At 37.3% G+C, this 12,576-nt stretch overlaps 1 long non-coding RNA gene across 3 annotated transcripts in view; it reads right to left on the bottom strand.

Annotated features, from left to right (window-relative positions):
- Positions 1–2,582: 2,582 nt before the first annotated feature.
- Positions 2,583–12,576, bottom strand: part of LOC120860625 — a 36,451-nt gene continuing 26,457 nt past the window's right edge. The window contains exons 1-4 of one of the 3 annotated variants that reach the window (XR_005720376.1): positions 11,008–11,224; positions 10,152–10,245; positions 8,843–8,953; positions 2,583–2,842 (exon numbers count right to left, since the gene is read on the bottom strand). This is a non-coding gene — a long non-coding RNA (uncharacterized LOC120860625). Of the gene's footprint in view, positions 2,843–7,220; positions 7,301–8,842; positions 8,954–10,151; positions 10,246–11,007; positions 11,225–12,576 lie in introns of those variants that run through there. The other 2 variants (XR_005720375.1, XR_005720377.1) reach the window with 2 other exon arrangements.

Raw genomic sequence — 12,576 nt, 5'->3', positions numbered from 1 at the left:
AAAGAATACGTTTGGATACTAGGCAATAAGATTTCATTTCTAAAGCAGAATTTAAACGCAGCTTTTCAAGAAATTTAATAATTTAGTAAGTATCTCTTAAAATCAAGAACTCTGGGACAAAAGATAAAATTTCTGTCTCCTTTATTTACACAGCTAATTATGACTTTTACTTAGTGTGCATTAAGTCAAATAAACAACTCGGAAGTTCACCAAATTAAAAACAAGGATCAGTCATATTAGAAATCTGAAACCCAGTGGAAAAAAGATAATAGAACTAACCTTGGTCAAGCAAGTCTCCATGCTGTTATTCAAAGGGCGTGGAATTGAGGTAGAAAAACCTATGTTTGCTCTTGGAGTAAGATTTCCATTAAGCACTAAAGGATTATTGAAATTTCCCACACAAGGGGGCTCCAGGACTGGCCTCGTGCTAAGAGGGCTGAGTAAAGATTTGTTCTGCTCTTTCTCCACCTCAGGTTTGGTGCTGATCACTGCCAGCTTCTCATGAGTCCTGGGGAAGATGGAAAACACCAAATTAATGATTTGCATTTTTAAAGTCGCCATATAGTAAATGGAATTCCCAATAAACTGTTTGAACACTGAAAACACAGAGCAGACCTCCTGTAAACAATGATAGCTGTAACCTTGTTCTAAAGAAGTACACACGTGTCTAGGGCTCTTCAAGTAACAAGTCACAGTTGGGAGAGGAGAGAAAGGGCATCAGAGAGAAAGGGAAGTGGCCTCACAGTGACACCTGCTGCCCTCTGGGACACACCTGCCTCCAGGAAACAGTTCAGGGATGAAGAAACACCCCATCCCACAAAGCCACTTTCAAGCATTTACTTTCACCACTCTTGTATACACGTTTCACTCATGACTTCGGAGAAATTACGCTTTTGGCTCTGAGGAATCATCTAGAGTCACATCTAGAGGGGAGGACAAGAAAGTCAATGGGTGATTGAAAAGAGCTAAAACAGCCCCAGGGACAATTACAAGTATCCCCTGCTTTTCCAAAGTTCACTTTATGTTACTTCACTTCTAGGAAAGGCCTATGTCAGCATCTGTTTTTGATAATTAAAAAATAATTTTTTTTTTGGAAGAGACTTTTCTCGTTCATATAAAAAGGTTCAGTGTACGTTTTACAGTGAAAGGCATCATGCGCCCCAAGCAGGGAGACTGGCCCAGCTGGGCTCCTTCCCTGGAAGCCACACCCCACATCTCAGTGTCAAGTCACCACAGCCCTGATCGCTAGCGGGGAGCACCTGTGCTTCACTTGTGCATATTCACTTTAGGCTTCAACTAGCAGAACATGCCCTCGGGTACCTGCTTCTTTGCTGTATGCTGTTTTGGCTTATGAAAGGCTTCCTAGGAATGCTCTGCTTTCAGACAGTGGGGAAACCCGGCCTAGGAACTGGAGGTGCCATCTGCCTTTTCCATCCTCTACACCCGGCCTCAGTCAGGTCACCATACTATTTCTAGCCACTCTGTGAATTATCCTGCCTTTCACCCATGTGGTAATTGCCCCCAATTTCACAAGCATGCCTTTATGCAGTGTGCTGCTGCTGCTGGTAAATCACTTCAGTCGTTCTGTGTGGTAAAACTTAAAAGGACACAGTATTAATAGTTTGTCTTAGGGCGCCCTCTAGCAGTGACCATCTGGTTAGCTTTCACTTCCTACTAATCTCATGAACTGCACTCTAGAAAAATTAGGCTTTAGAGACAAATTAACGAACTAAATTTACTTTCTGTGATTCTGTGTTTTGACTTGTCTACTTTACCTTCCAATGACTTTCTAACTTCTAGTTCTACTAGGTAGAGTTGCTTATATTTTTCCAACTCTGCTTTATGAGAATCTTCTTGCAAAGTTTTCACCTTGGAGAGTTCAGATTCCAAGTCTAATTCTGAGTTCCAGCTGACTTCTTATGGAAGCATTATTCTTCTCTTGTAACTGCTCTAAGTTCTCCTGAGAGCTTCTTGTATCTAAGGCAAATTTTAAAAGATAACATTTTAAAAATAATCAGTAACCTGGAAAGTGATATTTGCTCCCTTTAGTTTTGAGCCAGTGATTCAGAAAGTAATTTTAAAGGTAAAAAAAAAAAAGCAGAAGTTTAAAACAATTATCATCAATGTGAAGTGAATTATAAAATTAAAGTGGAATTATTGTTATAGTGGTGCTTATATAATCTGATAATTCAAAGAACAAGAGGATCAACTTAAAAATTTAAAAATTGAACGAGACAACTTAAAAATAATTCAAGAGGATGGTACCCGTTCTAAACCACAATATTTTCTTTTCCTCCTAGTAGTCTTGTTTTATACGAGTTGGTCTTATAAATGAAAGGATTCCCTAGTGAGAATCATTCTGATAGGTCAATTTGGTGATAACTGTGATGGAAACGGAGATATTTAAAGGGAGAAACAAGTGTCCCCTTCCTTCCAGAAAACTACCAAACCAACTGCTCTAAGGGAAGTAGAGGAAACCCATAAGCTGTATAAATCCAAAACGTAATTTACAATGAGGTGAATTCCAGCACATGACAGATGAACAAATTAACCTGCAAAACAGGTTGACTTCCTTTCATTTCTCTACGAGATCCTGTCTCGCCCTTTCTTCAGTCTCCCGTTTATACTGCTCTACTTGACTGTGTTCTATCATGTTCATTTCTATATGACTTCTGAGGTTCACTGCTTCTTGCTCCAACTTCTTTTTAGTCTTCTCTAGTTTTTCACATTTCTTTTGCATTCCTTTCATAGATAATAACTCCTCTCGAAGAACTTGATTTTTTGCATCCAGGTGCAGACATTTTGAAGATGCAGTTTCCAGCTCTGCTGTAAGATCATCAATCTGCAAGAATAAAACAGTACTGTTTGGTAACGAGGCAAGTGGACTGAGCGCAGCCTAACTCAACCCAGGATCAAATAGATACGATGGTATCTGTATTGTAGAATGTAGGACCAGGGATTACTCAGAGAATCAAGAAAGAAGTTCAAACCACCAAGAGGCATAAAATATATTCTTCACTGTCATCATCTTTGTCACACAACATTTGCACTTGATTTTACACTCTTTTCTATTTTTTTCTCCATAAAATGACTACCAGTCACCTCTTAGTTGAATGTCTCTTACTCCTTCCCCCCATCTTAATGCCCCATGTTTTAAAGAAGTTTGAGGGATACTGTATTGAGTTAACTAGGGCTGAGTTAATAAACGCTTCCCAAAAGAAGATTGTGAAAATAAGACTCTCATTAATGAATCTCATAAATATGGATTCTAATCCCATAAGTCTTTTTCTGAACTATGAATAGTTTTTGCTAATCTGAACTGCATTCCAAAGAAAAATAATTCAAAAGGTTAAAGAAATCCCATCTCCTAATAGCTTCGTGAGATGATCCATACATTTTTCTGAACAACAACAACATTTTGCCTCATTTTGGTAACCATTTGTTACTTTTCACAGAACAGAACATACCAAACAAAACAACAAACAAAATTTGTGGGAATTTCAGTGACACCAAGTTGCAAAGAACTTTCCTTTAGACAGAATGATTACTCAGTAAGTCGAGGTGAGTGGAGGTGGTGGTATTGAAACTGTCTACAAATTCTTTGACACTTTTCTCTGAAATTCCCTCCCCTTAAATATGTGCTGGCCTCAGTAACTGATTTCTACTGGACAGAGTCTGGGGAAACTGACTTTTGCTCTGTGGGCAAGCCCACCCTTAGCATCAGTCACTACGCTGCAAAAAAGCCCAGACCACATACTGAGCACCTTGTCAGTGCCCCCACTGACCACCCCCAACTAATGTCTCATCCAAAAGCCAGCTCCAACTGCCGGACAGGTGCATGAACTAATCTTCAGATGACTCTGGTCCCCACCTTCACGACATCCCAGATGATGCCGACTGGAAAAGATACGTGCTGGCCTCACTCACTGAGCCTTGCCCCAACACAAATTTGTGAACAAAGTAAATGCTGTTTTGAGCCACTAGGCTTTGACGTGGTTTATTATACAATTTGCTGGCAAGAAATACCTGGCACAGATACTGATATTAAAAATGCCATTAAAAAAGAACTAAAAGATGTGAGAATGCCTTTCAACCTGGAGGTAGGTGAGATCTGAATGGATGCAGAGAAAGAAATGAAAACCCAAAGGGCTTCATGACATTGTGAACTGAATCCTGATGGCCCTTAAAGAGGCTGCTGGTGACAGCTTCTAGGCAAGAGAAGAAAATGACCCTGAAACACAGGGGAAAGGAGACTCTTGCTACGAACCAGCTGAAAGTAACATCAATGAGGGATAAGCTATGAAAAAGGGGGGGGTACTATTAAATATAAAGGAACCAGGCTCAATTATATTTGGGTTCAACATCTGTTATCTCCTTTACAGCATCTCCACATGTCCAGTGGTCACATGATGCTAAAAGAGAGAAACAGCTTCTGGGCTAAGATCAAATCTAGGGTGCTGCCAGGAAAACATGGTCTAAAGGTGAAGCCTGTAGACTGTAAAACCCTTCATTAAGACCCTGGAAAGACTTAAGGTGGTGCCTCAAATTCCTTTAAAGATCTTAAGGGCATAAGAATTTTAAAGGCATCATCCTACAAAGCTTCATAAGAAGCCCAAGGTGCAGAGCTTCTCTCAAAAAAGATTTCTGAGGGTAGCCTCTCCAATGACGTGAATCCCAATCCAATTCACAGGACACTAAAAGCTTTAAAGAGAACCTTGGCAGCAAAAAAAAAAAAAAAAACAGTGCTTGGCCTAACAGAGACCACGACATACAAATGAGAATAGGCCTTTGGGATTTTCTTTGAAGTTCAATAAAGAGGAAGCTGGCTTAAGAAACAAGACTCAGCTACAGACAGAGGTCATTTCTTATGAAAAGGACAGCACACAGGGCTCAGAGGGTAGAGTAAGGAAAAGCACTCCTATGGGCAGAACCAAGTCCTCATCAAAGAGCTGGCAGCACCAAACTGGACCTCGAGCTGCCATGGACTACGGTGCCTCCCGTTTCCCATTTCTGGACGGGAGAGTCTAGTCATTCAGCAGAATGGTGGGGGTGTGGGTGGCAGATAACTTGTCCATTTAATTCTCAAGTCTTAGTACTGAGAGGGTTGTGCTCACAGGGTCACACTCTAGAAATCACACCCAGAAACCTCATCCCCATGTGCCATCTGTACCTGATGATGGTAAGACCTCTATTTGAGCCTGGGCCTGAAAACTGTTAACAACTGAGACTTGTGAGGGAATGGGTAGGGAAAAGGGTATTTTTCATTGGAAGGAATATAAAAAATTGTGGCCAGTGAGTACCTATGCCAGTTTTTAAATGTACCCATTAGCTTTTAAAACTTTATTCTGTAAAAATGTAGAATATAGGCCAAATATAAGTGACTTGCTCCTAGTGAACAGAAGATGATGAAAGTGATGCTGTGTGAACTGCAAAGCGAGGTTAGATAAGACAGCAGAGCTTCTGCCTGGCTCTCAACCTGGGAACCAGGCTCCACTTTGTGAGTAAGCCCAGGCTGCAAAGAGAGCCTAGGTGTTCAGGGTAGGTGTTTCACTTGTCTGCCTTCACCAAAGTCCAGCCAACCGTAGATACCAACTATCAGACATGGGAATGAACACACCTTCACCCGATTCCAGCCCCCAGCCCTCGAGCTGCCCCCATCTGAAGCCGAGGGGACAATAAGCCAGCTGTCCTGGGCACCTTTTCCTAAGTGTAGATTTTGAACGAAACCAATGTTGTTTATTGAAGCCACTAAATTTAAAGCTGATTAGGAAAAAACAGAAAAATGGATTTTTGAAAAAGAGAAAATAAAAGCATAACTTAAATGCAGGTAGAAACTGATCTCATAAACTGGAATATAATAAAGGGTGAGAGTTTTAAAGACGATGTTGATGAGAAGAAGCATATAACTAGAAGAAAGACTTAAGAACTACTCAGGAAGAAGTTTTTTCAGGGTTCCCTTCAATTACAATTTCTTCCAAATAGGCAGTTGTGACTCCTTAGAATTTCTGCTCAAGTTTGAAAACAATGAAGACTAGTAAGCAATGAGACATATGATTTGAACTATAAGAAATAACTAGAAATAGTTTAATTACCAGACTTTTGACCTCATCTCAATTTACTGAAATTCTAAAAGAGACAGGTAGCTTTGAGTAGTTACTAATCTAGAACTCAATCTTCATTGTCCTCTCCTCAGAGAGAGAAATAAAACACCATGAGATGCCACTTCATACTTGCTAGGATTGCTATACTCACAGAGACAGGTAATGACTAGTGTTGACAGGAATGTATAGAAATGGGAATGTTTTACGTACTTTGGATAAAAATATAAAATGATGCCGCCAGAAAACAGTATGGCAGGCCCTCAAAAGGTTAAACAGAGTTGCTGTGTAATACAGCAATTCTATTCATAACTGTATTCCCAAAAGAAGTGAAAAAATATGTTCACACCAAAACTCAGACATAAATGTTCACTGCAACATTACTGACATTAGCAAAAAGTAGAAACAACCCCAAAGGTCCATCAGATGATGAATGGATAAATAAAATGTGGTACGTCCATACAATAGAATATTATTGAGCAATATAAGCAAGGAAATACTGATACATGTTAGATGTACTTTGAAAATATTATGCTAAATGAAAGAAGGCAGTCACAAAGGATCCCATATTGTGTGATTCCACTGACACAAAATGTCCAGAAAAGGGACATCTACACAGTCAGGGAGTGGAGTCATGGTTCCCTCAGGCTGGGAAGATCTGGAAGGGAAAACTGGCACAGGGAGATTTCTTTGGAGGGTGATGAACATGTTCTAACGTGGTGATGCCTGTATAACCCTTTAAACACAATAAAGTTACTGAACTGTACAGTTTAAATGAATGAACTGCACGGTATGTTCATTAGGTTTCAACAAACCTGTCACCAAAAACAACGGATGCTTTGGGGTCATTAATGCTGTGCTGCTCAGCTTCAGATCACCAGCCAGGATACAAGACAGAGTCAAGAGTGTGCCCTTTTTATCTACAAATGATATAGGGAAAAGCTGTCTTTTTTACTGGTGTCCAACTTAAAAAATTAATAGACAAATCTGTGTTTCACTGCTCAAAGCATGGAATGATTATATTTCCCCAAATTAAGTGATTTTGGGGTTCTAAAACTGATTTAAAATTACCTTACGTTTTAGCATATTAATTTGAATTATCCATTTCCATTTGACTGGTTGTTAAATCTCCATGGAAACTAAGCTCTCCATTTTCATATTCATTTAACTTCCTTCTTGTCATTTTTAAGAGTTTCTTAAATCTGTAGACATGTGTAGAATGAGTAAGTTCTTTAAGAGCAGATATTTAATAATTAAACAGATATATGTTCTATCAGATAAAGCAAACAAATCTATAAATTATAATCCTTTCTCATTGTTCAAATTTAATATTCCTTGAAAGCATAATAACTAAATTCTAATCTTAGATAAATATTATGAAGAAAAATTTTATCACATTTAAACATACTATGTGTGATATATGTAATATATGAGTTCTTATAACTAAGTTAACATTAATTTTTAGCATGCTAGTGTGAAATATTAATTTATTATTAAATATTAGTTATAAAGCAGAGATCAGTACTCAAGCTAAAGATGAAGAGATATGATATATGAATGTTTTTTGAAAAGACACAAGACACGTTTGTTCCTACTGACCATAGCCTCTATAAAAAGAAAAGAAAGTAGATACAAAAAACCAACAAGAGTCTCACTCAAAATTGAGAGAAAAAAAAAAAAAAGTAAAATCTTTGGAGCCTGAGTTAAGTGGGAAATAACCCAGGCTGAGAGTTTTAGAAGAAAGGAAATCAAAAGAGAGAGAGAGTGTACCAGTCTCTTCAAGACTGTTTTAAGAGATGTAGAAATCTTGCCCAGCACATTGTTAACAAAATGCAAAGCAATGCAGAGAAAATTAAGAGAGAAAAATATTAATGACAATCAGAGAAGAACCCTTTGTATAATCATCACTTGGCATCCACGGAGGACTGGTTCAAAAATCCCCCAACACTCCGTGGATACAAAATCCACGGATGCTCAAGTCTCCCTAAGCACATCTTCCCTATACTTTCAGTCATCCCCAGATCACTTACATTATCTAATACAATGTAAACACTTTGTAAATAGTTATAAATACAGTGTAAACACTATGGAAATAGTTGCCAGCTTGAGACCAATCCAAGTTTTGCTTTTTTGAACTTTCTCAAAAATTTTCCCCTGAATACTTTTGATCTTGGGTTGGCTGAATCTGTAGATGATGAGGGTTAACTGTACTCAGCAAAAAAACAGAAGCAGTTTTTTATCTTACTGATCAAAACATGGTCACTAATTTTATTATTCTTTAAGTTACACATAGATTTTTATATGTACATTTTATAACTAAAACTTTGGGGCAAAAAGAAAATATAAGCCAAATCAAGATACTTTTTAATGTTGTTCAACAATAACACAGGTAGGTTTTTAGATAATAAATTACTTGAATGATGAAGGGAAGGAACACAATTAAAAGAAGGCAGGATTACCAAAAAGAACAAAGATACTTTGCAGAAGTAAAAATTCAGCATAGATTATGAGGAAGAGAGTGACATTACTATATGCAGAGGCACGGTTGTTACTGTTTTAGAAACCATTACAGATAAGTATGACACTGCTGCACTCAAAAACATTTCAGATTGTGCTGACTTCCACAGTAAACTTTGAAAAGGATAATGTGTTTAATTATGAAAATATGCATAAAAAATGAATTTGTGTCTAAGGTTTTAAATACAATAAAATAGTTGAGGTTGTCAGAAATATTAAAATCTTACCCAGTAATCTCTTTTTCTAACTCACTCTTTCTTCTTTTCTTGGTTCAAGCTATTTTCCAGAGATTGTTTTAATTCAATGTATTTCTTTAATTGTTCCTTTTCATCCTCAGACTTAGAAAAAAAACAATTTGAGAAAATTATTTTTAAACACCTAGAGAGACTTATATTCTTTCTTAAAAATATTATTTCTCATGAGTTCACAAATTAATATGAGTTTATAGTAAACACAGTTTTTAAACCTGATTGATGCCAATAACAGATTTCAAAATTGATGACTTTTCTTAAAACAACTTAAAATGATTTTTCATTTCATCATTTTTCTGGAATTTAAATTGCCAACATTTATTTGTTAAAAATAGGGCCTTTTACACATAAAATACTAAATGTTAATGAAATTTTTTTTAAAGACTGCCTATATTTGCATTTTACTTTCTAGAGATGCTCTAAAATAATTTTCATAATGGTTCAAGATATTCCAGGTTTTGTTAAGTCACACCTTACTAAAATAATCTTTGAAAAATTCCCATGCAACCCTATCTCAAAAAAAAAATCCAACAAATGAAAAATACATTTGTTCAGAAAAATGGTTCTATACAAACATAGTATTCATTCTTTTTTTTATTTTATTTTACTTTACAATACTGTATTGGTTTTGCCATACATTGACATGAATCCGCCACAGGAGTACATGAGTTCCCAACCCTGAACACCCCTCCCACCACCCTCCCCATATCATCTCTCTGGGTCATCCCAGTGCATCAGCCCCAAGCATCCTGTATCCTGTATCGAACCTAGACTGGCGATTCATTTCTTACATGATAGTATACATGATAATATTCATTCTTAGTGAAGAGAACACACTACAATATTTAAAATGATTCATTCTCAAAAATCTCACAGAAAGATCTAGATTACAAAAGAAACTCAAAATTCTCAATCAAATCATTACTCAAATTTCTGGACTCAAATAGATGTTTGTGTACCAATGTTCAAAGCAGCATTATTAACAATAGTCAGAACGTGGAATTTCATTGACAGATGAATGAACAAACAAAATGTGGTCTATATAAAATATTGCTTTTGGACTGTCACAATTTTTTAAATTAAAATCTTACTATAAAAATCATTAATTTTATGAATTCAGTTGACTTCTATAGAGGAACTACAGTACTAGTAGCAAGCAGTATCAATAAAAATGCAATAAGCTAATCAATGAACCTTTTCGCATTGTCCAAAATATTCTTATATATTACTAGTAAAAAAATTAAAATCTTTTCTAAGTATGACAGAAATTAAGAGGTTGACTTACCGATCTTGTACTTAACAGGTTTTTCTGAAGCTGTTCAATTTTGCCTGCTTGCTTTTTGACTGTAGTTTGTAACTCAGCATTTTCAATTTCAAGCCTAAAATGTAGATTTAAAAATAATTATTCTCACACATAGGTTTTTTTTTAAGATTTTTTTTTTTGGACATAGACCACTTTTAAAGTCTTTATTGAATTGACTGCAATATTGCTTCTGTTTTATGTTTTGGTTTTTTGGCTGTGAGGCACATGGGGTCCTGGCTCCCCAACCAGGGATCAAACTCACACCCTCTGCCTTGGAAGGCATAGTTTTAACCTTTGGACTGTCACGGCATTCCTTCACACATAGATTTTTAAAATATCACACCATTTTTGAACAAACATCTGCAAGTTCAATTACATAGGTTCTTAGAATTTTGCAAAGTAGATGATTTGGCAACTGTACTGTTTTTCTGTTTGTGACTAATCGCCTTCCCTGGTGGCTCAGATGGTAAAGAATCTGCTGGCAACGCAGGAGACCCAGGTTCGATCTCTGAGTCAGGAAGATCCCCTGGAGAAGGGAATGGCAACCCACTCCAGGATTCTTGCCTGGAGAATTCCATGGACAAAGGAGCCTGGAAGGCTAGAGTCCATGGAGTTGCAAAGAGTCAGACATGACTGAGCAATTAAAACTTTCACTTTTCACTTGTGGATAATGTGCAAAATATGGAAATAATGGGGGGAAATTATGCATCTCAAAAAAGCTCAAAGCTGAAATGTTGCACAGCTTCACGATAATGTGTTTATTATCACTATTGATCTATTCTCATATTATACTGTTTATCTGCTTTATACTTATTTTCTACGCTGCCTTAAATCGTACTTTTGGATGTGATCCTGTGTTTTCTCAGCACATCTCACAGCCTCTGTAAGTTGATCCTATGCTTCTTGCAACTAAAAAAAAAAAAGAAAAAACAACTGTTTTAACTACTAATAACCTAGTAAATCCACCATCATTGGTTTTTGTCTCTTTTGTCTGCATATTGTTAACAGCTGCTTTCCTGCCATACAGCAGAGATGAGTTGTTACAACAGACACCTTACAGTCCACAAAGTGAAAATATTTCCTGTCTGCCCTCTGCAGTTACTGACCTCTCTCCTCCAGCACTCAAACACAACATCATCCATGCTTTAAATCAGACTTTCTTAAATAAACACACAAATTTATAAACTACTCAAATGGGGAAAGACAGAAAACTACCTTATGGTAAACAATTTTTTTTTTAATCCAGGCTCCACATCGGCCATCACTTTAAATATCCACATATGTAAATGACCACAGATCTTCCAGTAGTTATGAGAGCTAACACTGCTGCTAGTGACAACCTAGTGTGAGAGGCAGTAGCTACACAGGAGCCAGAATGCGTGGGCCTCTGTCACAGTTCCATCAGATCTGAGCTGCGTGTCCTAGAGCAAATCACTTAATCTTTCGGTATCTCAGTTTCTCCATCCATAAAATGAAGATAATGGTAGCATCACCCTCAGTGGGATTTTTGGACGATTATATTGCGGAGTTTATATAATGTACTTTAGAGAAGCAAATGGCTCCAGTATTGCCAGAAGGAAACCCGCTCCACTGTTCTTGGCTGGAGAATCCCATGGACACAGGAGCCTGGTGTGCTACTGTTCATGAGGTCACAAAGAATTGGACATGACTGAGTGACTAACCACATACATAAACTATTTAGAAGAGGAAGTGGCATAGAATAAGAACTGTTTGTAATTGGCATTATTACGGTCGCTGTATTTTGTCTGCAAAACAATTTGATATATCAGGCAGATGTCATGCCAACAGAAATCGTCTTCAACACAAGTCACACTGAAATCACTCTCCATACCATTGCAAGTGGCCATAAGCGTGAGCACACGGCCCAGAACATATGCATCCAGCACTTCAAGAATGTTCACTGACTCCACTAACCAACTAGCAGTGGTCTCCACTTATAATAATTTGTAACTTACTTCCTCTCTGTACTATGCAGTGGACAATGACCATGGGTTAATATGCAAAGAGCACCTCCTGGATGGAGTGGTACAGAATTTACATGACCATCAGAGGAAGGGTGAAGTCACTGCCATGGAAATATTACCCTACTGCTAAATCAAAGTTCTGAATCAATTCATTCCCAGAAACTGTTAATGTCTAGCAAGTACTAAGATGAGAAAATTAAGGTTACAAGCTATGGATATCAGAGAAGCCAACTCCAGAGCCTCACAGTTGGTGAAAGGCTAGAAATCCGTAAATCCCACTTCTGGCTGTGTAATGAAGGAAGGAAAATTTACATTTTTATTCCAGAGTTAGGGGAAGAAAAATGAGCGTCTAATTGAACAATTCTATTCTATTAAACTAATAGAATTTAGTTTCTTAATAAAAGTTTTACTATACCAGTATC

This window comes from Oryx dammah, unplaced genomic scaffold (genome assembly GCF_014754425.2).
Source record: "Oryx dammah isolate SB20612 unplaced genomic scaffold, SCBI_Odam_1.1 HiC_scaffold_11144, whole genome shotgun sequence".
Classification (NCBI taxonomy): Eukaryota; Metazoa; Chordata; class Mammalia; order Artiodactyla; family Bovidae; genus Oryx; species Oryx dammah.
The sequence above is the reverse complement of the archived record's forward strand: the minus strand, read 5'-3'. Positions and strand labels throughout refer to the sequence as shown.